The sequence below is a fragment of the Balaenoptera ricei genome, chromosome 19, assembly GCF_028023285.1.
Source record: "Balaenoptera ricei isolate mBalRic1 chromosome 19, mBalRic1.hap2, whole genome shotgun sequence".
NCBI classification, from domain to species: domain Eukaryota; kingdom Metazoa; phylum Chordata; class Mammalia; order Artiodactyla; family Balaenopteridae; genus Balaenoptera; species Balaenoptera ricei.
Window position 1 is genome coordinate 29,708,819 of NC_082657.1, and position 27,116 is coordinate 29,735,934.

Sequence of the window (27,116 nt, forward strand, 5' to 3'; positions counted from 1 at the left end):
CGCACAGAAACGAAGACCCAACACAGCCAAAAATAAATAAATAAATAAATAAAGTAGCTATAACAAAACAAAAAAACCTCATTAAAAAAAAGAAAATATGCAAATGGGAAATAAATATATGAAAAGATGTCTATCATACTTCCTCATTTTAAACTGTGTTACAAAGCTACAGTAATCAAAACAGTATGATACTGGCATAAAAGCAGACATATAGACCAATGGAACAGACTCAAGAGCCCCAAAATAAATCCATGCATATACTAATATTTGACAAAGGAACCAAGACTACTCAATGGAAAAAGGATAGTCTCTTCAATAAATAAGGTTGAGACTGGATAGTCACATGCAAAAGAATGAAATCAGACCCATGTATTACACCCCTCACAAAAAATTAACTCAAAATGGATTAAAGACTTGTAAGACTATGTAAGACCTAAAATCATAAAATTCCTAGAAGGAAACATAGAGAAAAAACTCCTTGACATTGGTCTTGGCAATGATTTTTTGGACATGACAGAAAAAGCAAAGACAATGAAAGCAAAAACAAACAAGTGGAACAACATCAAACTAAAAAGCTTCCAGCCAGCAAAAGAAACAATCAATGGAATGAAAAGGCAAACTATGGAATGGGCAAAAATATTTGCAAATCATATCTGCAACCCCATGTTCACTGCAGCATTATTCACAATAACCAAAACATGAAAACAACCTAAGTGTCTATCAATGGATAAACGGATAAAGAAAATGTGATATAGATGAATTTTTTCCACATATATCAGAATATTCCATATGCATAATGGAATATTACTCTGCCATAAAAAAATGAAGGAAAAACCTGCCATTTGCAACAATATGGATGACCCTTGAGGGTATTATGCTAAGTGAAATAAGTCAGAGAAAGACAAGTACTGTATGATGTCACTTATACAGACATACTTCAGAGATATTGCACGTTTCATTCCAGACCACCACAATAAACTGAATATTACAATAACACAAGTCACAGGAATGTTTTGGTTTCCCAGTGCATATAAAAATTATGTTTACACTCTAGTGTAGTAAGTGTGCAATAATAGCATGAAGTCTTAAAAAAGTACATACCTTAATTTAAAAGTACTTTATTGCTAAAAAATACTTACCATCACCTGAGCCTTCCACAAATCATAGTAGTAATATCAAAGATCACTGATCACAGATCACCATATCAAATATAATAATAATGAAAAAGTTTGAAATACTGCGAGAATTACCAATATGTGACACAGATACACTGAGTAAACGCTTTTGGAAAAATGGCACTGATTGCTTGATGCAGGGTTGCCACAGACCTTCAATTCGTAAAAAATGCAATATCTGCAAAGGGCAGTAAAGTGAAGCACAATAAAATGAGGTGTGCCTGTATGTGGAATCTAAAAAAACCAAACTTACAGAAAGAGAGAGTAGACTGGTGATTGCCAGGGCCTGGGGGTTGGGGGGAAATGGAGAGACATTTGTCAAAGGGTACAAACTTCCAGTTATAAGATGAATAAGTTCTGGGGATCTGATGTATTGCATGGTGACTATAATTAACCATATTGTAATATATACTTGAAAGTTGCTAAGAGAGTAGATCTTAAATGTTCTCAACACACACACACACACACACACACACACACCCCCCAAGGTAACTATGTGAGGTGATGAATTTGTCAACTGACCTTACTGTGGTAACCATTTCACAGTATATACATATATCAAATCATCACCTTAAACGTACGCAATGTTATCGGTCAATTATGTCTCAATAAAGCAGGAAAAAAATAAAAGATGCTCTACATCATATGCCATCAGGAAAATGAGAAATAAACCAATGAGGTACCACAGCACACTGGTTAGAATGGCCAAAACACTGTGGAGCAACAGGAACTCTCATTCATTGCTGGTGGGGATGCAAAATGGTACAGCCACTTTGGAAGACAGTTTGGTGTCATCTTACGAAACTAAACATACTCTTACCATACTATCCAGCAATAACGCTCCTTGGTATTTATCAAAGGAATTAAAAACTCTTCTCCACAATCTAAAACAACAACAACAAAAATGGTACTGATGAACCTAGTGGCAGGGCAGGAATAAAGACGCAGACATAGAGAATGGACTTGAGGACACGGGGTGGGAGGGGGAAGCTGGGGCGAAGTGAGAGTAGCATCGACATATATACACTACCAAATGTAAAACAGTTGGCTAGTGGGAAGCAGCAGCATAGCACAGGGAGATCAGCTTGGTGCTTTGTGATGACCTAGAGACGTGGGATAGGGAGGGTGGGAGGGAGGCTCAAGAGGGAGGGGCTATGGGGATATATGTATGCATATGGCTGATTCACTTTGTTGTACAACAGAAACTAACACAGTATTGTGAAGCAATTATACTTCAATAAAGATCTATTACTAAAAAAAAAAAAAAAAACACACATGGATGTTCATGGCAGTTCTATTCATATTTGCCCAAACTTGAAGCAACCAAGATGTCCTTCAGCAGGTAAATGAATAAATCACTACCCAGACAATGGAATATTATTTAGCACTAATAAGAAATGAGCTATCAAGACATGAAAAGACATGAGGGAAACTTAATGCATATTACTAGGTGAAAGAGGCCAGTCCGAAAAGGCTACATACATACTGTATGATTCCAACAATACGACATTCTAGAAAAGACAAAACTATGGAGACAATAAAAGGATGAGGGGGTGCAGGGAGGGAGGTATGAATAGGCATAGCACAGGTGATCTTTAGGGCAGTGAAACTATCCTGGATGACACTATAATGGTGGATACATGTTGTTATACATTTGTCCAAACTCGTATAATATACAACACCAAGAGTGAACTGTAATGTAAACTCTGGACTTTGGATGATAATTGTGTCAATATAGGTTCATCACTTGTAACAAATGTACCACTCTGGTTCAGAATTTTGAGAGGGGGGAGGCTGTATTACATGGGAGCAAGTGGTATATGGGAAATGTACCTTCTACTCAATTTTGCTATGAACCTAAAACTGCCTGGAAACATAAAGTCTATTAAACAACAACAGCAGTCATTTGTGTTACCTGTCACGGTTCTGGAGCTTGACTGGGCTCCACTAGGCAGTTTTCACTCAGGGTCTCCAACACGGAGATGGGGACTGGGGCTGGAGTCACCTCCAAGGCTTCCACACTCACGTGTGACGCCTTAGGTTCGCTGGGACCTCAGCAGGGGCCGTCAGCCCACACATCTCCACGTGGCCTCTCCACGTGCCCTGGGCTTCCTTGAAGCATGGCGGCTGTGTTCTAAGGGCGAATATGCCAGACGGGGAGGGAGGAAGAAGGAGAGGAGGGGAGCTGGCGGAAGTTTCGTGACCTACCTCCAGAAGGCATGGAGGGTGTCAAGGTCATATTACGAGAGAACACATAGGATGGGAGACAGTCATGACTCTCTTTAGAAAATACAATCTGCCCCACTGACCTGCCTTCTGGTGTGGCTGAGGCCAAGGTGCCAGCTGGGACGTGGTTACGGGTTTGTTTCCCATTCTCCTCCTGGGAACTGTGCACCTCCTGTCTACCTGACGCTGGCCCAGGTGCTTCAGGCCATTAGCCCTGCTCCCCAGGAACTCCCCAAGGAGAGCAGGATGAATTCCCCTTTTCCAGATACGAAAACTAGAGCTTGCCCTGGGTCTCAGAGGTTGGGACTGTTTGCTGCAGAGGAAAGCTGGGCCCCTGAGCCCGAGGCCACGCCCTCCTCTAACTGCTGGGCCACTCTCTGCCTCGCCTGCCCACGTGACCATGGTGCCAGCCACCCACACGACCCCTTGTTCCCCTGCCACCTCCCTGGTGCTGCCTCCCCTGGCCCATGTGACCCCTTCAGCCTTCCTTGGGCTCCCCGATGTCCCCGCTCCATCTCCATCCAGGGCCTGGTACCCTCAGGCCCTCGCTCAGAGCTGGGGAGCAGCGCCCAGGCTTATTTATGGTCCAGCACTCCCTCTCAGGTCAAGTGCGGGCCTGTGCTGTGCCTCAGCCCTCGTGCGGAGGCCCCACGGTCCCCTCGCCGCAGTCAGCTGCTAGGTCCTCCCAAAAGCTCCTCCGCCCACGACAGCAGGTCGCCAGGCCCATGACACGTGGTAAACCTGCGGTAGCCATCCGCACGCGGCCACATCCTCATGCCGGACTAACTTCAGGGGACGAGGACATGCCTCGTCTCCTCCCACATCCCCTGGCACACAGGTGCACTCATCTACTGAATGAGCGGGTGAATGAATGAACGGACAAGGTCTTAAGAGTAGAGCCGATCCATCCGTCAAGGGGACTAAGAGTTACTGCCACTCCCAGCCACACCTCCCACAGGTCGCTCCCAGCTGTGCCCAAACCTGCCGGCTGCTTTCTTCAAGGCTTACAATTGCGGACTTGGTGGAGCTGCCCGCCGCCCCTCCCCGGCATGCCAACCCCACCCGTGTCCACCCCACCCCCAGTTCTCGTCCCCACTTGGCCACAGCGCAGCCACATGCTGATCAAGTCACCTCGCAGCTAGGATTTTTAAAGTTAGTGTTTGTTCCTCAGGCATGCATAGACTGAGTACTTTAAAATATAAAAAGAAAGAAGAAAAGACGACAGAATGAAATTTATCCATATGGCTCTGAGATAATTACTATGAACGTTTCTGTATATTTTCTTTCAGCATTTTTCAAAGCATACATATTTAACACAGTTGAAACCACCCTGCATATGTACATTGTAACCTATTTTTTCAAATCATTCGAGCATAAATCCTATCATTTTCTCCATAAATTTAATTTTAACATATGTTTTAGTGGTTGTATAATATTCTATTTTTATGAATAAGCCACAATTTAAGCCATCCTTCCAGAGCTGATCATTTGTTTGCTTCTCACTTCTTCACGTGATGCTGTGAGGAGGTCATGGGCTTCAACAGTCTTTGCCCGCCCAGCATTCACCCTTCTTTTGGCAGAAGCATCCCAAGTATCCCCAGGGAGCCCCTCCTGCCTCACAGTGTGGTCCAGGCGGAGATGGCCTTATTCTCCAGCACCGGGAGAGGGCGTGTGACCAAGGTTCAACCAATCAGCTTCTTCCATCCCTCTGGCAATAGGGATGGGGTCCAGGACAGGCATGTGGCCCTCTCAGAGCCAGAGACTCAATTCTAGGACAGATGTGACCTCTTGTGAAGAGAGAGGCCTTCTGGTCCTGTCCACTGGTGTCCTGGTAGGTTAAGATGAAAGCTTGGAGCTGCCGGTATGTATCTTGCCACCAAGAGAAGAGCAAACAGCAGCACGTGATCCCTGAATCCATCTATGCCTAACGCTGGGCTCCTTGACTTTTTATGTCACGTGAGCTAATAAATTCTCATGTTTACTTCAGTCAGTTTGAGTTGGGTTTCTGACCTTAAGTCCTATTACCGATTTATCAGAGACATTTTCTTTTTTTTTTTTTTTTTCAGAAACGTTTTCATCCACACTGCAAATCCTTCGTTTCCTTAAGAGATGGACCCAAAAGTGGAAATTGTGGATCAAAGCAGAATGTTTTTAAAGCTGCTAATATGTACCGATAGGAAGTCTATGACTATTGATCCTCCCTTACCAGGTAGGGAGAGATGCCACACTGTGCTCCCAGCATGCCCCCTGCGTGTTTGGAAACAACCAGGCTGAACACTGCTGCTGAAAGAGGCTTCGGCAAAAAACTCAGTGTCCGACTGCCCAGCGTGCCGGTGATGATGCAGACACGTGGGGCTGGGAGAGGAGGGACCAGGCAGCCCTGGAGGCTGCTTCCAGGTGGATGTTGAAGCAATGCCTGGATCATGAGTAGAGTAAGGGAGACCTGAAAGGCAGGCAGTGTCGGTACCAGGAAGTGACAGTCCCCAGAAGCCACTCAGCAAGTCACTCTGTGCTACAATCACAAATTGCAGCCTTCCAACATGGTTATTTCTCCTCCACTAAGCCCTCTTGCTCGAGTTTTTGGAGTGGCCCAGAATCCTTCTCTCCCTGGATTTGAGAGCCTAAGATGAATTCTCAGTGAGCAAGGACATTTATTTCTAGGGAAATTCTAGATGCAGTAGTCATTCAGGCAAATTCATCCTGAAGGAGAGGATGCCAGGAAATGTTGAAAAGTGATTCAGGATCATCAGAACTATCCACAGGAGTCAGAGGAGGGCTGAGCCTGCCCGCTTCTCTGCCTATTTTGAAAAGAAAAGCCTGGGACGTGGGATGCCTGCCGCTCCCCCAGGCCCGTGGCTGGCAGCAGGGGGCTTCTTCCTGCTGTATCGCCATTCAGCAGGTGCCTGTCGGTTATGTAACTGCACTCCTCCCTCAAAGGACAGGCCACAAGCCCGGCAAAACCCCTTTGCTGGTTATTGTTTGCCCCCTGCACACACCAGCCTGCTCTGTGCCGGGGGTGAACACACTGCACCCCCCGGATTTCCAACCGCCCAGCCGTCATTCCTGGGTGGTGCGATGTGGAGCAGACACGTTGGGGCTGGGTGGAGGCCGGGGCCACTCTCGGTTCTGGCAGGGGCTGCCTCCCTCTGTCGAAGGCCACAGCTCCCAGCGACCCCGCTCCCATGGCTCCCGCTTACCCTGAGCTCCGCTAACTCTACTGCCTCTCCGGGTCCCTCCAGGTCCAGCGGCGGCAACAGCTTTGCGTTGTTCACAATCCCCAAGCACCTCACCATGCTTTGTGGGGTTCTCACATCTCTGGAATGAGTCCCTTCATTAGACTCTCTTCTGTTAAAACCCTTTGTGTCGTGTGTGTCCTGACATCAAAACAGCTCAAACGTTCCAGAATTCTAACGTGCAGAACTCGACGTCTTAGAGATGATGTAATCCTTTCTCATGGTTCAGATGGGAAAACTGAGAACCAGAAGAAAAGGGACTGTCCCACGATCACACAGGATAGTTTACAGGCAAAGCCAAAGTGCGACATGAACCCATCCCCCAGGGTCCTCCTGTTCATGGCACCGGAGTCACACTGTGGGGTTTGCAGTTCGGTTACTTATTAGCCGTGTGATCTTGCCCAAGTGACCTAACCTCTCTGAGGTGATAACATGTACCCACGTCAGAAGGCAATTGGGATGATTAAATAAAATGATATACATGAGCACTTAATGCGGTTTATACACATGACTAGGAGCTGTCATTGTCTTAGGAGCTTGGTATTGAGGTCTGTCGGTGGCAGGGTGAGAATGACTGGCATGGGGTGCCCCTCTTGGCAATGAAACTGGCCACTTAAAAAACAAATAGGGAATTCCCTTGGGGGTCCAGTGGTTAGGATTCGGTACTTTCACTGCCAGGGCCCGGGTTCAATCCCCGGTCGAGGAACTAAGATCCAGCGAGCCTCCTGGTGAGGCCAAAACAAAAAACAAACCAAAAAACAAATAGACAAACAAAACAATGGAGACACATAAACCAGGCAGCTTGCTGCTGAGAAAGAACAGCACGGGCTCGGAGAAGGCCCTTCCTCTTCTCTTCTCTTCCTGGATCTGTCCGTGACTATGAACTCCGCGAGGTCCGGGACCACTGTCCTAGCAATACCCACGTCTCCTGGCTGAAGAGTGACTCCACGTATGCATGCTAGCTCCGCTTTCTGAAGACACAACTCGGAAATGTGTATATTTAAAAGCCTTTAAAAGTGAGCACCCCCCGCAACCCCAGCTTTAGGAATTTATTACGAGGAGATAACCAGCAAGAGCACAAGACTGGAGAAAACGCACAGGCTTATAGTGGGATACTGCACAGCCACTAAGGAGAGTGACTGGATCCATATTCATTCATGTGCAGAGTGACTTGTTAAGTGAAAAAGGAGATGATGAAGTAATAGCAAGCACTTGCTATGTGCCAGGGGCTATTCTAAGCTCTTTACCCAGAGTGATTTATTTCATTTTTTATTACAACTTTACTTTTACTGTCCTCATTTTGTAGATGAGGAGACCGAGGCAAGGAGAGCTAAGGTCTTGGCAAGGCCACAGAACTGGTTAAGTGGTGGAACAGGACTCAGAACCCAGGCAGTGTGGCTCCAAAGTCCGTGTTCTTACCGGCTTCCCAATGCAAATGACATGATACCATCCACAGCAAAGCAGAAAGGAACTTTAAAGGACAGTCGCCCAGCTATTCACATTGATTATGGGACTGGAGATTAAGCTTTAATTTGCCACGTGAATGACACTTACTAAATCTATCTCTTCTTATTTTGGTGCTTACAAAATATACATTCTCTTTGATTGACTCAAGAATTCTATTTCTCAGAATTTATCCTCAGTAAATTATAAAAGAGATGCCAGCAAAGACGCATGAGTAAAAATGTGTATCACAAGATACTATAATAACAGAAAATTAAAGCCAAAGTAAATGTCCAGCAAGGGATTGGTTCAGTAAAATATGCTATCTACATATGGTAAAGGAATAAAGATCGACGTTGCGAGACATTTATGCTCTACTGAGGAGTGACAGAAACAGTAAGCCACATTTGTAAAGTAAAGCCATAAATGTGCACAGGGAAAGTGTGAAAGGAGACGTAAGAGGCAAAGGCGGCCGCCTCAGGGTCTGAAATCGTGCGTTTTTTATTTGTGATCTTTCTGAATCTTCCAGGTTTTCTGCCTTGAGTGTATATTACTCCTATACTAGTAAAAACCTGTTATTTTTATAAAACGGTTGTCACTCTTACCCTGCTCAGGTATCGGATCTGAGACAACAGAATCCCCGGGGGTTACAGGGCCCTTCATTGTGATTCTTAGGAGAGATGATGCAGGGTTCTACTAGCAAAAAAAACTCCCATTAAATTAATCTCTACCTAACAGTCAGCCTCTGCCAGAGGAATATGAGGAAACAGTCCAGATGCAGAGAGCAGCTAAGGTGCCTTCTTAAGGGAGTAGCCTGAAGCCCCTCCTGCGGCCACCGGCAGCACGCCAGCCAGGCGGCCCCTCTCTAGTCCGGCAGACAGTGCGGGGAGTGCAAAAGGTCAATCAAATAAGGATGCGCAATTCAAACATTTACTTTTCAAACGTCTTCAGAAAGTTTATCATACACAAACAAGCACAGGAGAGAAAAGAGGGTTCAAGTTCAAGCCAATTCATTTGCCCAGCGGCCCCAGGGAACACAAGCATCATAGAGTGAGTCGACCACAGAGGCCGAGGGGGTGGTTCCCTTTGGCGGCCAAATAGCCTGGCTGGCAGGGCAGGTTCAGAGGCTTTGGGGGGTTGGCTATGAAAAGTACTATGGAATAAGTATAACCAGAGACATCACAAGAAAAGTTACGATGCCAAGTGAGCACAAGAGTAGCCTACACTGGGGAAATAATTCAAGGAAAATTTCAATGTTTCCAGAACAGTCCATAAGCAACTCATGCAATGTACTTCAACAAATACTCCGACGATTCAGCCAAGAGAGGCAGGCATTAAGGAAAACTCCAAAAGAGTGTGCCAGCAATGCTTCTTTGGAATCCTAATTGACAGTTCTGATTTTTTTTTTTCTTTTACAAAACATTTTCCCATAAGGGAAGAAAATAACCCTCGATCTCAGTCTTAAGCAGAGAAATCAGGAAATGTTAATTGAGCATCTAGTATACACGTGACAGAATGCCAGACAATCACTCAGAGCAGCAAATCTCCTAGCTCCTTAGGACATATGATCAAGGCTATCGAGGGAAGAGAGTTCAAAGGCTCCTTGGCTTAGACAAAATCATGTGACAAGTGTCCATTAGGCACCTGTTGGGTTCCAGGCAGAAAAAGGCGGACAGCACAGTCCTGTCAGCTGGGGGCTCATAGTCTGCCAGGGAGACAGACATGTGGACCCTTGATGGCATCGATGAGATAAATGCTGTCACCGAGGGCATTCCAGGAACTACAGAAACTAGGGAGGTAATGTCACCTTGGGCAAAGTCTGAGAAAGCCTCCAAGTGGATAGGACATTGAGTTGTGTCTGAAGAGGCGAAGAGGCAAAGAGGAATTCAGTGGGTACACTGAGGACTGAGGGTGTGGGGGTCAGGGAGGAAGCTGTAGCACAGGACTCACATGGACAGAGGTTAAGACCTGCGGCTAGAGAGGTGAACACGAGCCTGAGCATGGAGGTCCCTGGAAGCTGGACTTAGGAGTATAACTTTGGCCCCTGGCTCAGGGCTTCTCAAAGCTGCAAACTCACGCGCGCACACACACACACACACACACACACACACACACAGAATGAGAAACACACCACATGCACAGTTAAAACCCTATCACTTTGGTTGTTCTGTCACCATAGCAAACCAAACAGAAATGCAGGCACTGGAATCACCCAACAGGATCAGTTAAAAGTAGTGATCCAGATAATCCAGTATAAGCTTACATTAAAAATGTCTTGAAGCTTATCATTAAAACTGAAACACAAGATCAAAAGATCCTTGTAGAACTCGTCACTTTGAAACAATTTTGAAGACTCCCAGGGGTCTGTGGCCCTAATTTGAAAAACACTCCTGTGGGCAATGCAAGGTTTTAAGTGTATATTTGGGGTAGGGGGAGCACAAGGGTGACTGAATTAGATTTACACCGTCTGCAGAACACTAAGTCAGTGTTATAGAAAAATGACACTGATAGGAGTCAGGAGGACTTGGAGTGAGGGCGCCAGTGAAGGGATAACTCTAGCAGTGATGCAGGCCTGCGAGGCAGTAAGGATGGGGAAGACAGGCTGCACTTCCTGGACGTCCTCTGCGCTCAAGGCCAGGAGCTCCATGCTTTGGAGACTCTGAGGAGAGTGGGTCCCCGCCCTCCTACAACTTGGGAGTCTAGTTGGAGACCTAAGACATGCCGCTCACCAAATTAAAGATTTAATAAATCATTCCAAAAAACAACTTAAATGTCCATCAGTGAGCAAATGGATAAAGAAAATGTGGTATATACATACATATTTTTTTCCCTTAAAAAAGCAGGAAATCTTGCCATTTGCTACCACGTGCATGAACTTGCTAAGTGAAGTTAAGTCAGACACAGAAGAATATGTGCTATATGATCCCACTTATATGAGAAACCTAAAATAGTCAAACTCACGGAAGCAGAAAGTAGAATGGCAGTTACCAGGGGCTGGGGGGAGGGGGAATCGGGGAGGTGTTGGTCAAAAGGTACATCATTTCACTTGTGCAAGATGAATAATTCCTGAAGATCTACTGTACAGCATAGTGTCTGTAGTTAACACTGTACTGTATACTTAAAAATTTTTAAGAGGGTAGATCTTATGTTTAATGTTCATATCAAAAGAAAAAAAAGAGGGAAGGAGGAAACTTCTAGAGCGATGGATAAGTTCAGAGAATTGCATATGGTGATCATTTCATGGGTGTACACTTACCTTCAAACTCCTTAAGACATATACATTAAATATATACAGCTTTTTTGTAAGACAGTCATACCTCAATACACACACACACACACACACACACACACACACACAAATAAATAAATGAATAAATAAATAAAAACAAAAAGTAAAAAGCCCATCAGAAAAAGTAGGATTCTATTAAGGGGAGAGGTAGTCCAGATGACGAACCCACTCCCCATGGGAAAGGCTTCGAGGCAAGTTAGAACTTAAGACTTGAAAGCTTGGAGAATTGAAGCAAGAGGAAAACACCATCCGTGGGATGTGGTGGAAACCAAAGGAATGAGTCCTGCTTGGCAAGGCAAGGGGCTCCCAATGGTGGGAGCAGAGGCCACAGCGGGGCTGGCACAACCCCTGCCAGCTCACAAACCCCTGCCCTGGCCTCTTCCACCACCAGGGTCCAAGAGACAATGACATTCTGGATCCTGTATAGACTTTCCAAATTTCAGTCATTCATATAAAACTGTCACCATTTTTGTCAGTTCCTTGTATTTACTATCATTTACTTCCTATTTTTCTTTAAATTGATTCACTTGTTCATTTCAAATAAACTTATTTTAAAGGGAAACTTTGCATGACCACAAATGGAGAACCAGTGTCACTCATTTTAAAAGGAAAGTAACTGGAAAACTAAAGATAGAACTCAAATTGAAGGGTCTTCTGAGAAACAATAGGCCTATGCTCTTTAAAAGGAAAGGAACCCAAAGAGACATGATAACTAAATGCATTGTGTGACCCTGAACTGGATCCTAGATTGGGGAAAAGTTGCTGTAAGGATGATACTGGGCCAAAATACATATACACAGATAATAGCATTGTATCCATATTACATTTTCTGATTTTGACAATTTCACTCTGGTTAGGAGAATAAATTCCTTATTCTTAGGCGGTGAGTGCAGCAATATCTAGGTATGAAGGGCACTTACTCTCAAATGGCTAAATTTAAAAAAAAGAATTCAGACATACATAGTGTATATATTAATTATACACAGAGTGAGAGAGACAAAGTAAATGAGACAAAATGTCAATGACAGGTGAATGTGCATGAAAGTTATATGGGAATCTTATTTATTTACTTACTTACTTATTTGGCTGCGCCGGGTCTTAGTTGTAGCATGTGGGATCTTCATTGCCGCGTGTGGAATCCTTTAGTTGCAGCATGTGAACTCTTAGTTGCAGCATGCAGGATCTAGTTCCCTAACCAGGGATCGAACCCGGGCCCCCTGCTTTGGGAGCGTGGAGTCTTAGCCACTGGACCACCAGGGAAGTCCCAGGGAATTTGTTGTAATCTTATTTTTCTGTAGGTTGAAATTTTTCAAACTAGAACTATTACAGAAGACATACATCATTGTGTTTGGAACTACAACCTGGCAAGCATGGGGGAGGTGCTCAGCAAATGTTTGCTGCTGGATGAACTATTATAAATGTCCATCTACAGAGGAATGGATAAAGATGTGGTACATATATACAATGGAATATTAGCCATAAAAAAGAACGAAATAATGCCATTTGCAGCAACATGGATGACCTAGAGATTATCATACTAAGTGAAGGTAAGCCAGACGGAGAAAGACAAATTTCGTATGATATTGCTTATATGTGAAATCTTAAAAAATGGTACAAATGAACTTATCTACAAAACAGAAATAGAATTACAGATGTAGAAAACAAACTCGTGGTTACAGGGGGTAAGTGGAGGGGGGCGCGGATAAAATGGAAGACTGGGATTGACATATACACAGTACTATATATAAAACAAATAACTAACAAGGACCTACTGTATAGCACAGGAAACTCTACTCAATACTCTGTAAGGGCCTATATGCGAAAAGAATCTAAAAAAGAGTGGATATATGTATAGGTATAATAGATTCACTTTGCTGTACACCTGAAACCAACACAACACTGTAAATCAACTATACTCCAATAAAAATTTTTAAAAGAAGAGCAAATTCTAGAAGAACATTAAAAAGAAAAAGTGTGTCCACATGCCCCCTACAAACACCAGTGGTCTACACACCGTACTGGGGAAACCACCGTGTCAAAGGAAGAGTGAGCTGAGAGGAACAATTCACAAAGATGAGCCACAGGGGAGTGTGGGAAGCATCATGCAGGGCCATCGCAGGCCAAAAGGGCGTTTCGATGCCCACACCTTCCAGCAAAGACAGAAGTGCAGCCCACAGGGACTCCTGCCCCGGGTGACTGCAGAGGGGAAAGAGCTGTAAGAAAGGAGTTGTGCAGAAGGCTTGCCATTCGCAGTGCAGCAGAGGGTGTGCAGAAGGAATGCTGCTGTTCTTTTCTTCTTACTAACACCAACATTCCAACCCAAGTCATGGCCGAAGACAGAATGATCCTAAGTGACCACAGCTCTAATGGAAAGGAACTGCGGCTCTGGGTGGGAGAAGCACGAACAAGCTTTCGCAACAAGACAAGAGGGATGCGAGCACCCAAGCAGGAGTACCTGGACGAAGCCGATGTGGGCTCCCACCTCTTCCCACCCTGAAGGAGAATCTTTGGAGAGATTCAAGCTTCTCCTGTCAATTCCTGACCTGTAATCCACGGTAACTCACTGATCTAATAATGACCACCACCATCACTGTTTGTGAGACTGACCATGATTTTATTACAGTAAGAAATAAAACTGCTAATTACGGCAGTGAGATGCCTTCCGTTACACGTGTCATGACTTCAGAGAGGCAAACGAGAAATAATACACACTTAGAAATTATAGAATACAGTCCTGAGTTAAAGTTCTTTCTCATGTTGTATCATCTCCTTCTAACCACGCGGGAATGGGGTGAGGTTAATCTGATTTGCAAGAACAGGATATTGAGTGGAGAGCTGATGCAACTTGCCCAAGGTCACTCTGGAAACATCCACGTGGTCCTGACTCCAAGGCAGGCTCATTCCACCTCTTGAGCTGCCCAGTGGACTGACGGATGGAGCCAATCTAAGGGTTTTCTATGATAGAAGCCGGAGCTCTCCCACCGCATCAGTGAAGGGAGCAGACACGGGAGTTTGTACAGGGAGAACGGCTGCACGTTTAACGAGGCGGAAGGAAGCCAGTCGCTGCCGCACCTGTCCTCCCAGCATTCACAAAGCAGCACAGTGCCGTCTACTGGGTGCCCTGCTGTAAAACCTCCAGAGACTCAAGGACGTCACAGTTCACCTTGGTTTGTCACCAGCCCTCCCCTGGGACAGGGTTCTGAGGCCAGGAGAAGCTGTCCCTCCTCTGAATGCAGAAATCAGCATGAGGTTTGGGGCGATGAGACTCTGAGGATGGGTCTAATATGTAGTTTTTCTCAATTCAGAAAAGCAACCTCCTCCACTACCTTTGAAGGTTTCTTTCTTTCCTCTGTCTGGATCCTGAATAACAAATACTTCCCATCTAAGAGATACTTGGTTGTAAGGAAAGAGCATGACATTTTATGGTTAGAGGAGAGAAACAGAGAAGACTCTGAATAGCAGAGATCACTTCTGAAAAGTCAGTGTTTTCAAGTGACATGGAAGCAACTGGCTATGAAGGTGGGAACAAGCAGAACTGCCCACTTGTCCACTGTAATTTAGGAACTGTCTCGCATAAAAAGGTAAAGATTAATTACTGCCTAACTACTACTTCTTCATATAGGAAAAAGTTATAACAATTCTAGCTCACGTCCCCTGTGACAGGAGCACTCATAACCACCCCTGTGGTAGGCAGAAATCTAAGATGATCACCAAGATTCCTGCCCTCCAGCGCACATGCTTTTCATAAACCCCTCTCTTTGAATGTAGGTGAGACCAGTTAATATTAAAGGGATATCACTTTAAAGTCATCAAAAGGGAGATTATCCTAGGTGGGTGGGCCTGACCTAATCAGGAAAGCCCTTTAAAAGATGAAGCATCAGAGTGTCTGGGCCTGGAAGGAAGTGGACAGCCATGTTGTAAAAGGAGGGGGCTGCACCTGAGGATGGCCGCTAGGAACTGAGAGGGGTCTCCAGCTGACAGCTAGTGTGAAAATGGGGACCTCAGTCACAGAACCACAGGGAAATTAATTAATCAACAACCGGTGAGCTTGGAAGAGGACCCTGAGCCTCAGATGAGACCCCAGCCCCTGCCCATACACTGTTTTTCAGTCTGGTGACACTGAGGACCCAGACTCCTGCAACCACAGACACTGAGATAATAAATGTGGATTGTTTTCAGCTGCTAAGTTTGTGGCAATTTGTTACACAGAAATAGGAAACTAGTGTAATATATGCACGTAAGGATAGACCCTGAATACTCTGGACAAAGACTGCAGCCAGGTTCTTGTCTCAGCTCACACAGCAGCTCAGACAGACCTGCTTTGTACCCAAGGGTTGTGGAACAAAAATCATAGGCTAAAGTGGAAAACAAAAATATATTTAGCAGACTATAGAAAAAAGTGTTAGAAGTTTCAATCTAGGGACTTCCCTGGCGGTCCAGTGGTAAAGAATCCACCTTCCAACGCAGGGGACGTGGGTTTGATCCCTTGTCAGTGAACTAAGATCCCACATGCCGTGGGGCAACTAAGCCCGTGCACCACAACTACTGAGCCTGCGCGCCTCAACGAGAGAACCCGGGTGCTGCAAACTACAGACTCACTCGCTCTGGAACCCGCCTGCCACAACTAGAGAGAAGCCCGCGCGCCGCAACAAAGAATCCGCGTGCCGCAACTAAGACCCAGCGCAGCCAAAATAAATAAATAAATAATAAACAATAAATAAAGTGGGTTGCTCTATAATAGAAAAGCAAACCAACTTACATCAAAATAAATTCTCTTTTGCTTAAGCAGCATAAGATTAGAAATGACCTAAAATGTCCATCAATAAGATCTGATGAAATAAATTAATACACATCTATACTCCAGAATAATCTGCAATCGTTAAAAAGAGGTAGTAATATACCTGATCAATATACAATCATTTCTAAGACATAATGGAAAATATATTTAAAGAGCTAGAATAGCATTTACAGCATGTTACCACTTGTATGTAAATTTATATAGACTTGCATATGGATAAAGAAACAAGAAACTGTTAAGCTAAGAAACAAGTGCAAGAACTACTTTTTACTGTTCATCTTTTCTTTTGAATTTTGTACCATGTGTATCTATCATCTATTTTTAAAAATACTTATATTTAAACAAGAGGAAATAAGCCAATATCAGAAAAAATCTGTGCTTTTAAAAAATATACAAACTATCTTCAAAACCTTAATACAAGTTACTGTTCTATCTTGTTCTACTAAATTATTTATATAACTATAAGAACATAAAAAGTCTTTCCCCTGTAGATGCTAGTGATTCATCCAACAACTCTGAGTGTCTCTAGAAAATTTATGTATATTTATGGGCAGGGGAGGGCTCCAGCGCCCTCCGGGAGTCTCTTTAAGGCAGAAGAAGGGCTCGGTGACTAATGTTCAGCCAACCACCAGCACCTGAGGCTAGACCTGCAGGAAGGATGCAAGAGCTCCACCAGGATGCGTTTCTCAACCTCCTGTCCCTCGGCAACCTGGTATGTGGCCACTGAGTAGGGCTCCCACCTCGTCTCACATCACCTGTTTGGTAGGACAGGACACTAAATGTCAACAGAACAAGCCCAAGAGCTCACTGCCAGATGTGAGACTTCACATTGTGCAGGAAAAGACACACCAGTTCATGTAACCTAAGGAGATACCTTGAGACAAAGGAAAAAAGGCTTTTTTTTTAAGTTGTGGAAAGACAAAAAACACAGACACAGGAGACAGATGTCGTGAAGACACAAGAGGGAGGACGGCCGTGTAATGACGGAGGCAGAGATGGGAGTGATGCATCTATAAGCCAAGGAACCCCAAGGATGCTGGCAAATGCCAGAAGTCAACGAAGGATTCTCCCATCCAGGTTTCAGAGGGAGCACAGTCCTGCAGCACCTTGATATCAGACCTCTGGCCTCCAGAACTATTTCTTTTGTTTAAAGCCACCCAGTTTGTGGTATTTTTTTACGGCAGCCCTAGGAAACTAATACACTGACAAAAAAGTCTTTGTATGTCTTCACTAACCCATTCCCTAAATGGATAAAAAATGAAAAAAAAAAAAAAGGTGCTCAAAATCATTAATCATCAGAGAAATGCAAACTATAACAATAATGACAACATTTCATACCTATTAGCAAGGCTAAAATCAAAGACTGACAACATCAAAAGCGAGTGAGGGGATGGAGAAACCACAGCTCTCAGACACAACTGGTGACCATACTGAATGGTAGAGCCACTCTGGCCAATTCTTATAAATTAAACATACATCTCCTCTACGGCCCAGCAATTCCACTCCTAGGTATTTATCCAAGAGAAATGAAAATATGTCCACAAAGGACATGTACAAGAACATTCACAGCAATCATTTTTTTAAAATATAAATTTATTTATTTATTTATTTATGGCTGCATTGAGTCTTCGTTGCTGCATGCGGGCTTCCTCTAGTTGTGGCGAGCAGGGGCTACTCTTCATTGTGGTGCACAGGCTTTGCACTGCAGTGGATTCTCTTGTTGCGGAGCACAGGCTCTAGGTGCACAGACTTCTATAGTTGTGGCTCGTGGGCTCAGTAGTTGTGGCACACGGGCTTAGTTGCTCCGCGGCATGTGGGATCTTCCCGGCCCAGGGCTCGGGAAGAATCCCCCTGCCGGCGGATTCTTAACCACTGTGCCACCAGGGAAGCCCACAATCTTTTTTCTTTAATTTATTTATTTATTTATTTATTTTGGCCACACCACGCAGCATGCGGGATCTTAGTTCCCCGACCAGGGATTGAACCCACACCCCCTGCACTGGAAGTGCAGAGTCTCAACCACTGGACCACCAGGGAAGTCCCCATAGCAATCTTACAACAGCTAAAAAGTGGAAACCCAAAAGTACCTCATCAGGAGAACAGACAGACTGTGGCATAGCCATACAATGACCTCCTGCTCAGCAACAAAAGGTAATGACCTATGGGCTCATCCAACAATGTGGGTGGGGACTTCCCTGGTGGTCCAGTGGTAAAGAATCCACCTTCCAATGCAGGGGACGTGGGCTCCATCCCTGGTTGGGGAACTAAGATCCCACATGTCGCGGGACAACTACTGAGCCCGCGCGCCTCAACTAGAGAGCCTGCATGCTGCAAACTACAGAGCCCGCGTGCTCTGGAGCCTGTGCGCCACAACTAGAGAGAAGCCTGTGCACCACAACAAAGAGCCCACGCGCCACAACTAAGACCCAACGCAGGCAAAAATAAAAAATAAATAAATATTTTAAAATAATATAAAATAAAATACACAATAACAATCTTTAAAACAAAAAACCAATGTGGGTGAACCTCAAGAAATTTCTATTAGGCAAAAGAAGCTAGTCTCAACAAAATATATATTGCATGAGTCCATTTATATAAAGCATAAGAACAAACAAAACTAAGGTGATAGAAGTCAGAAAGGGCGGAGGGAGGGACAGGGAAGTGCCTGGAATGTTCTGAAGTGATGCAATGTCTATACCTTGTTTTGGGTGCTGGTTACATAGGTATGTACAATTTTCAAAATTCAGTAGACTGAACACTTAAGATGTTATACTCCAACTAAAAGAGGGGAGGGTCCAAAATAATAGAGTCAGGCAAGAATCATCAATGGACACTAAAATAATTAGGTAAAAGTTGTTGGGGAACAGGATATTTGCTCAGTGCCAAAGCATCATGCCTCAGGGGAAAAAACCTACCTGTTCCATGGCAGTCACCACCTTACCCAAGTGACCAACCAGACTAGCATTCCCAGCGGGATGACTCAATGTGCCTTCTGATACAATGCAATATGGAACCCCACCACCTATGAAATACCCTTGCCAAAAATGTAGGACCTGAATCTAATCAAGCCTCTAGACCGAACTTCCAGCCACAGAAAATACAAGGAATAGAAGAACAATTAAGTGACACCATGAGGAAACAATTAGACAAATCTAGAATGCAGGATAGTCTACAGGACAACTGGCTTGGACTCAAAGTCAGTATCACTAGCAGAAAAAAAAAGAGGTAAGAAGACTGCTCTAGGACTTCCCTGGTGGCGCAGTGTTTAAGAATCTGCCTGCCACTATTTACAGTAACCAGGACATGGAAGCAACCCAAGTGTGCATCAACAGATGAACGGATAAAGAAGATGTGGCACATATATACAATGGAATATTACTCAGCCATATAAAGAAGTGAAATTGAGTTATTTGTAGTGAGGTGGATGGACCTAGAATCTGTCATACAGAGTGAAGTCAGAAAGAGAAAAACAAATACCGTATGCTAACACATATGTATGGAATCTAAAAAAAAAAAAAAAAAGTTCTGAAGAACCTAGGGGCAGGACAGGAATAAAGACGCAGACATAGAGAATGGACTTAAGGACATGGGGAGGGGTAAGGGTGAGCTGGGACGAAGTGAGAGAGTGGCACTGACATATATACACTACCAAATGTAAAATAGATGGCTAGTGGGAAGCAGCCGCATAGCACAGGGAGATCAGCTGGGTGCTTTGTGACCACCTAGAGGGGTGGGATATGGAGGGTGGGAGGGAGACACAAGAGAGAGGGGATATGGGGATATAAGTATACATATAGCTGATTCACTTTGTTATACAGCAGAAACTAACACAACAACGTAAAGCAATTATACTCCAATAAAGATGTTAAAAAAAAAAAATGAATCTGCCTGCCAATGCAGGGGACACGGGTTCAAGCCCTGGTCCAGGAAGATCCCACATGCCGTGGAGCAACTAAGCCCGTGCACCAAAACTACTACAATGCGTGCCTGCATTGGCAGGCAGATTCTCCACCACTGCGCCACCAGGGAAGCCCCTCATTGGTTTTTTTTTTTTTTTTTTTTTAATTTATTTATTTATTTATTTATTTTTGGCTGTGTTGGGTCTTCATTTCTGTGTGAGGGCTTTCTCCAATTGCGGCAAGCGGGGGCCACTCTTCATCGCGGTGCGCGGGCCTCTCACTGTCGCGGCCTCTCTTGTTGCGCAGTACAGGCTCCAGACGCGCAGGCTCAGTAGTTGTGGCTCACGGGCCTAGTTGCTCCGCGGCATGTGGGATCCTCCCGGACCAGGGCTCGAACCCATGTCCCCCGCTTCGGCAGGCAGACCCTCAACCACTGCGCCACCAGGGAAGCCCCCCTCATTGGTTTTTAACATACATATAATTGAACAAGTTCAAGATTCAATGTCTACAACAATGACCTTCCACAAACATCTAGTTTGGCACAAAAAGACTCCAAACATGAAAAAAGCATCGATGGGACCGTGTATGGGACAGAAGGGATGCCGTGTTTGTACCGACTGCCTGGACGTCAGTGCTGCAGGCCAGACAGGGGCCTTGGTCCTTGGAGGGGAGTGAGGCTGCTGTCTGGGTGCAGCTACCTTGTTCTCCTGGCTCACAGAAGCTTTCCTCAGTTCAGCAAAGACACGGGTTGAACTGTCTGCTTGTGCAGCACCGATGGCAAAAGAACTGCAAAGAGGAGGAATACAGCAGTGCTGATTTACGGCCCTTCCCTGGTCTGCAGAGCACCCAGCTTGGCCAGAGTCCTCTAGTCACACCCACCTTTGCAGGCTGGATCAGATTAACCAAGCTGCAGCATCAGCAGACAGCTGTGCAGTTCTTGGGAGTGTCCAAAAGATTTTCATTCACATTATCTCATTTAATCCTGGTGACAACCCTCATTTTACAAAGGAGGAATAGGGGACACCTAGCCCCACCCACCTGCACTGAGCCATAAACACTTTTCACCTGAAGGTCCCTCTCTACTGGGAGACTCCAGTGCCTCCTCCCAGCCCCCAGGCACCCAAATACTTATTTCCTCCAAGGCCAGCTCTTCCATTAGGCCTCTGGGGCTACACCTGAGACCTACGTTACCTGCAGTCACTCGATCCCCTCTGAATTTCTAAAGGCCTTACACTGTGACGAATCAGAACAGGTAAGGGATGTGAAAACGCTTTTGGCCTTTTGTCAAAGGGGGCTGTGGATGGATGAATGCGGCTGAAATCCAAGCAAAAACATACAATTTTTTGAAAGCAACCTCAGTTTGATACCGTTTATGTGCTGCTGGGATTGTGTGGTGGTGAAGAGCACGGAGTGTGGCGTCACACAGCTGGTGTGCAGTCTCGGTTCCGCCAGGTACCGTGTGACCTCGGGCAGGTTAACCACCCTCTGACCCTTGGGTGACTCATCAGCAAACAGAGATAATCACAGTACCTAGCTCGAAGGGCTGTTTGAGGACTAAATGAAATCATCTCAATGCCTGGCACATAATGAGAACTATGGTAACTATTACTGGTATACCTTGTACAGGCAAGATTATTTTCATTTTTGTTTTTTAAAAGAGTTTTCTCCAACTACTGGTGCTTGAATCTGGGCTGAGAGGGCCCTCGGAAGCCATAAAGGGCCATCTTATGGGTGAGGAAAGTTCTCCAAATTTCAAAAAAACATGGTCTGTCAGAGGAGGATCTTCAGAATTAGACAGGTTATCTGGGTTCTCACGAAGGTGGGAGTCACTGACCTATGTTTGTTCCAGGTCTTGCCACCATTATGTTAATATACATCCTTCATACCACAACCACAGCAATATCTATCTCACAGACTAAAAAGTAGAGGGCTGAAATGTTAAAATGGCATTATCATGAAAAATGTTTATTGCATGGGGAACGAAGAGAGACAAAGGCCCACTTTCCTAACAGCTGGGGCTTTAGCCCCAAATCTCTAAACGAGTGAACTAAGAGCAGTGCCTTTATCTCAGCTTAGTAAGCCTGAATGACTAGCCATGAAGTCAGCAGAACGCCTGTTTGGCCGCTTTCTAGTCCAAGCCAGAGCACAGTCTTAGCTCTTGCCACTGCCCTGGCAGGCCTGCCCTTATGCCTTGGCGAGTTTGGGGGCAGCCTGGAAGCCTCCGGCCTCATCTCCCCAAGCCATGCAGGAGGGAAGGCAACATCAAAGAAGATGAGAGCTGGCCAGGGCTGCCCTGGGAAGGGAGAGAGAGAAAAAAGCCTGTATTCCTGTGCAGGCTCTGAGCCAGGGCTGGGTATCAGTTAGTACTTTAAATATGGTAGATCAGATCCCCATCCTCCTGCCAGGCAGGGAAGGCGCTGTGCTCCTCCCTGAGCCAAAAGCAGGAACAAGGCACGTACTCCAAACGACATCAGAGACACACGAGTGTGCAATTAAATGACATTCAACCTCATGGAAAGATCCTCCCTTTGCCAACATCTTGCAATCCTTCTGAATCATCAAGGAGAGAGTTTCTAGTATTGTTGGTGCCCCACTAACACCTCCTTGACCCTTAGTAATCCCCTTTCTTTTTCAGGGAGGGAGCAGCCTTAAGCTTAGAAACTGAGGCAGGCAATAGGAGCAGGCAGGAACTTAGTGACACTGTTTTGTGTTCTTTTTTATTATGATTACCTCCTATTTTACAGCAATTGACAATGATATCCATTCATGGGAGAGATATAATATTTCCCTTTTTAAGTACATTTTCAGCTTTAAAAAAGGAAAGGGAGGGAGAAAAAGACTAAGAAATAATAGATTTCTACATGGTAAAAACACAACACACTTTCCTCCCTATTGCTACACCTTCCTGATACCTCCAACAGCCCAGAACTGTGCTCACCATTCCACAGTAGCCACCAGCCACATGAGACTATTATGTAATTACTATGTTACTAGAGTCATTTAAATTAATTAAAATTAAATAAAATTAAAAATTCAGTTAGTCAGCCATACTAGCCACATTTCAGGTGCCCAACAGCCACACGTGGCTGACAGCTACTGTACCGGACGACACAGCTATAGAACATTTCTCCCACCGCAGGAAGTTCTACTGGTGAGCACGGGCCTAGAATGCCACTCACTGCTCACCTGGCTACTCACCTGGCGGTGGTGCTCAAAGGCCTGGTTTCTCCCCAAGTAATGGGCGCTTGGCAGGCTTGGGAGGGAGGCATCCCAAAGGAGCAGGCCTCTTGGAGGGGGCTGCCAGAAGTGGGGGAGGGGGAAACAGACCTTTTGGGTTGACCGATCCTGCAGAGAAAGAACCCAAAAATATCAACGGGAAGATGCCTGATGAACCGTTCCAGCTGCTTGCCCCAAAGGGACCTTTCCTAATCTTCAGAAAGGGGCTGAGCAAGGAGCTCCTGCCACGCACACCCCCAGCTTCTCAAAGCTCTACCAAGTCCTCCCTGGGCCCAGACTGCACCTCAGTGGTCGCCCAGGGGTCAGCAAACTAGAGCGTGGGGACCAAATCCAGCCTGCTGTCTGTGCCGGTGTGGCCTGCCAGTTAGAATGGTTTTTTAAAATAGTTACATTTTAAATGGTTACATTAGTATGTACATAATATCCTTAATTTTGCTTCTTAGCCCCAAAAGCCTAAAACAAAATATTTACTGTCTGGCCCTTTAAAAAGAAGCTTGCAGACCCTTGGTCTAAGTCCATGCCTTTCCCCACCTCCTGGTCCTCCACCATCACCTTCTCACAAATGGATTTTGTTCCAAACATTCTGTTGTGATACTTGGAATACATTTTCTCAAATATCCAAAGTAGGGAGGTTCCCCAACAGGTCATAAAGGCAGACCCATAACATACCTGAAGCTCTCTGTTCCTCAGAATCTAACATCCGTCGACCCAGAACATTAGTCCCCAGTGGTGAGACACGTGGTCCAGCGCCCTGTCACCTGTCTCGGTGAGAGTCGGCCGGGCACAGTCCTCACCCTGCTGAACAGGACACTTTCTCACAATTCCAAAGCAAGCACCTAGCCCTTTTTGAAGGCCTGGAAGAGTTCTGTTTTTAAACTAATGGCAAGGATGGGAAGCATTTCAGGGCAAGAAGATTTCTTCCTGAGCCCTCCTGCCTTTTATTCACTCACTTCTCACAGGAGAAGACCAGGTGATAAGAATAGGCCTGTGGGGGCTTCCCTGGTGGCGCAGTGGTTGGGAGTCTGCCTGCCAATGCAGGGGGCACGGGTTCGAGCCCTGGTCTGGGAGGATCCCACGTGCCACGGAGCAACTGGGCCCGTGAGCTACAACTGCTGAGCCTGCGCGTCTGGAGCCTGTGCTCCGCAACAGGAGAGGCCGCGATAGTGAGAGGCCCGCGCACCGCGATGAAGAGTGGCCCCCACTTGCCACAACTGGAGGAAGCCCTCGCCCAGAAGCGAAGACCCAACACAGCCAAAATAAATAAATAAATAAATAATTAAAGGTGCTAATAATTAAAAAAAAAAAAAGACTTAAAAAAAAGAACAGGCCTGTGGCTGAGGCCCAGGAAAGCGTGGAGAGCACAGCAAAAGGAAGGGAAGGAACAAAGACATGGCAGCAAGAAAGCACAGGCTGTGATGGGAACAGAGACGATGCTAAACTGATACACTCTCACTCATCCCGAAGTCAACAGGTCACAAAGTGGGGTGGGGGGTGGCGCAGAAATGTTCGTCTCTAGGGCTGTGGAGCTTCAATACACTGACCCTGCCAATAAAAGACGTGTACACTACAGCTCGCAGAGCAAGCAGGCACATTCCCTCAATTACGATCCACCAAAAGAGTCAAGGTGGAAATATTGTGCTCCTAGGAAATATCTTTGGCTAAAATAATCCCTGTTCACAAAAGAGGCCAAACTAACATGTGATTCTCATGAACAAATGCATCTCCAGGTCTAAATTTTAGTTAAGGCCCAGGTGAAAAGCCACCTTCCCATGAAGACTTCACTGACAACTTCCTCTTTAACACGGAAGATTGAAAACATGCTCTCATCCGGTTCCTCCTCCACTGCCGCTGCCAACACACAAGGAGGACAGGAGAGGAGACAGAGGGCATGAACAGATATTTGGAAGAGGAGGAGCGGAGGGAAGGGTGACTAAGGGTGGAAGCTGCATCCTAGGTGCCTGAGCTCTTTCCCTTCAAGAGCCAGGGAAGGATCCGACACCGGGCACACCAGGAACCACGGAGGCACTGGCCCCCGGGCTTGACTGGGAGTCTGTGCCCACCCAGCTCTTCTCCCAGAAGGAAGAGATGGCTGTCTGATGAACCCACATGAGCAGTAGGATCCAGTGTGGCCTGAAGTCAGCCAATTCAGGATTTCCAGTTATATAAGCCAATCCAGCCTCCTTGTTTTAAGGTAACTTGAGTTGGGTTCCATGTCACTGGCAATGGGAGAAGTCCACAGTAGTACCACTGCATTTTAGGCAGATGCCAGATACTATTTAGCACCAGCTACTCAGAACAGAAACCTCAGAAACACTACTGAGTTCAGAGTGCTTATTATGACAACTTTCAGGCTCTAACTGTGGCCACAAAACTTGGTTGAAGAGCTTCTCTAAACTTCTCCCTGTATTAAAACTTAAGGCAACTCTTCAAGAGAAATAGCACCCACTGAACCTCAAAGCGCCTCTTCTCACCTTCTGAAATCTTAATATTCATTAAAAATATGACAACAAACACTGCAATTGCCCTAAACTGTCCTGCTTCCTCAGGAGAACTCCCGTGGAAGCAGGAGAGCTACAGCTAACATTGTACTCCTGGTGGGAAGCACTGACCTGGCTGCAGAAGGAGACCTCCTGTCCTCTCACCTATCAAAGGGGACTTGGCAGGAACCGGGGGAGGAGGGCCTGGGAAGGATCTCTTTCTGGGGGTTGGAAGGAGTGGAGGCGGCTTGCCCATGATGGGGGTATTCCTGCCTTGAAATGAGGAATGATCGCTCCTGGCCAAAGGATTTGGCATCTCCAAACCTGGAAAAATGAAGAAAACAAATGGAAAGCAGAAGCCTGCTGCAGAGCCCAGCAAGCTGCACAAAGAACAACTCAGGCAATTCCAGGAAGACCCTCTCTTCTTCTGACTGCGAAGTTTCTATAATCAAAAAGCAGCAGGATGGGGCTTCCCTGGTGGCGCAGTGGTTGAGAATCTGCCTGCCAATGCAGGGGACACGGGTTCGAGCCCTGGTCTGGGAAGATCCCACATGCCGCGGAGCAACTGGACCCGTGAGCCACAATTACTGAGCCTGCGCGTCTGGAGCCTGTGCTCTGCAACAAGAGAGGCCACGACAGTGAGAGGCCCGCGCACCGCGATGAAGAGTGGCCCCCACTTGCCACAACTAGAGAAAGCCCTCGCACAGAAACGAAGACCCAACACGGCCATAAATAAATAAATAAATAAATAAATAAATAAATTAATTAATTAAAAAAAAAAAAAAAAGCAGCAGGATGTTAGCTAGACTTATTGTGATGAGCACCACACAATATATACAAGTATTGAATCATTATGTTGTACACCTGAAACTAATATATGTTATGTCAATTAAATCTCAATTAAAATAAATTTTAAAATAAATAAAATAAGCACTCAGAAAAAAGAGAAAGAAACAAAGAAACAAAACTGTTATGTTTTAAGCTTATGGGTTCCCTCCCCACCCTGAGAAAATGAGTTCAATAAAAGTGTACAAAAATAAAACACATTCTGCATTTTATAAGAATAATAATTTATTTAAAGCTTTAACATGGTCCTGCGACTTCAGCTACTTTTCCCTACAAGGGACAAGTGATTATTTTCTTCTCACCTACTTAACTCAGAACAAGCAATCTGAAAAGTCACTACTTCAAAGACTTCACTTGTAGCTGGAGTGCTCTTTAAAATCAGCGAGATTAGGAACTGCTTATTCACATTCACCATACACTTCAAAGTACTCTTAAAGATGTCTCAACAAAAAACAAACTTAGAATCAGAAAAATAAACTGATAAGGAACTGGG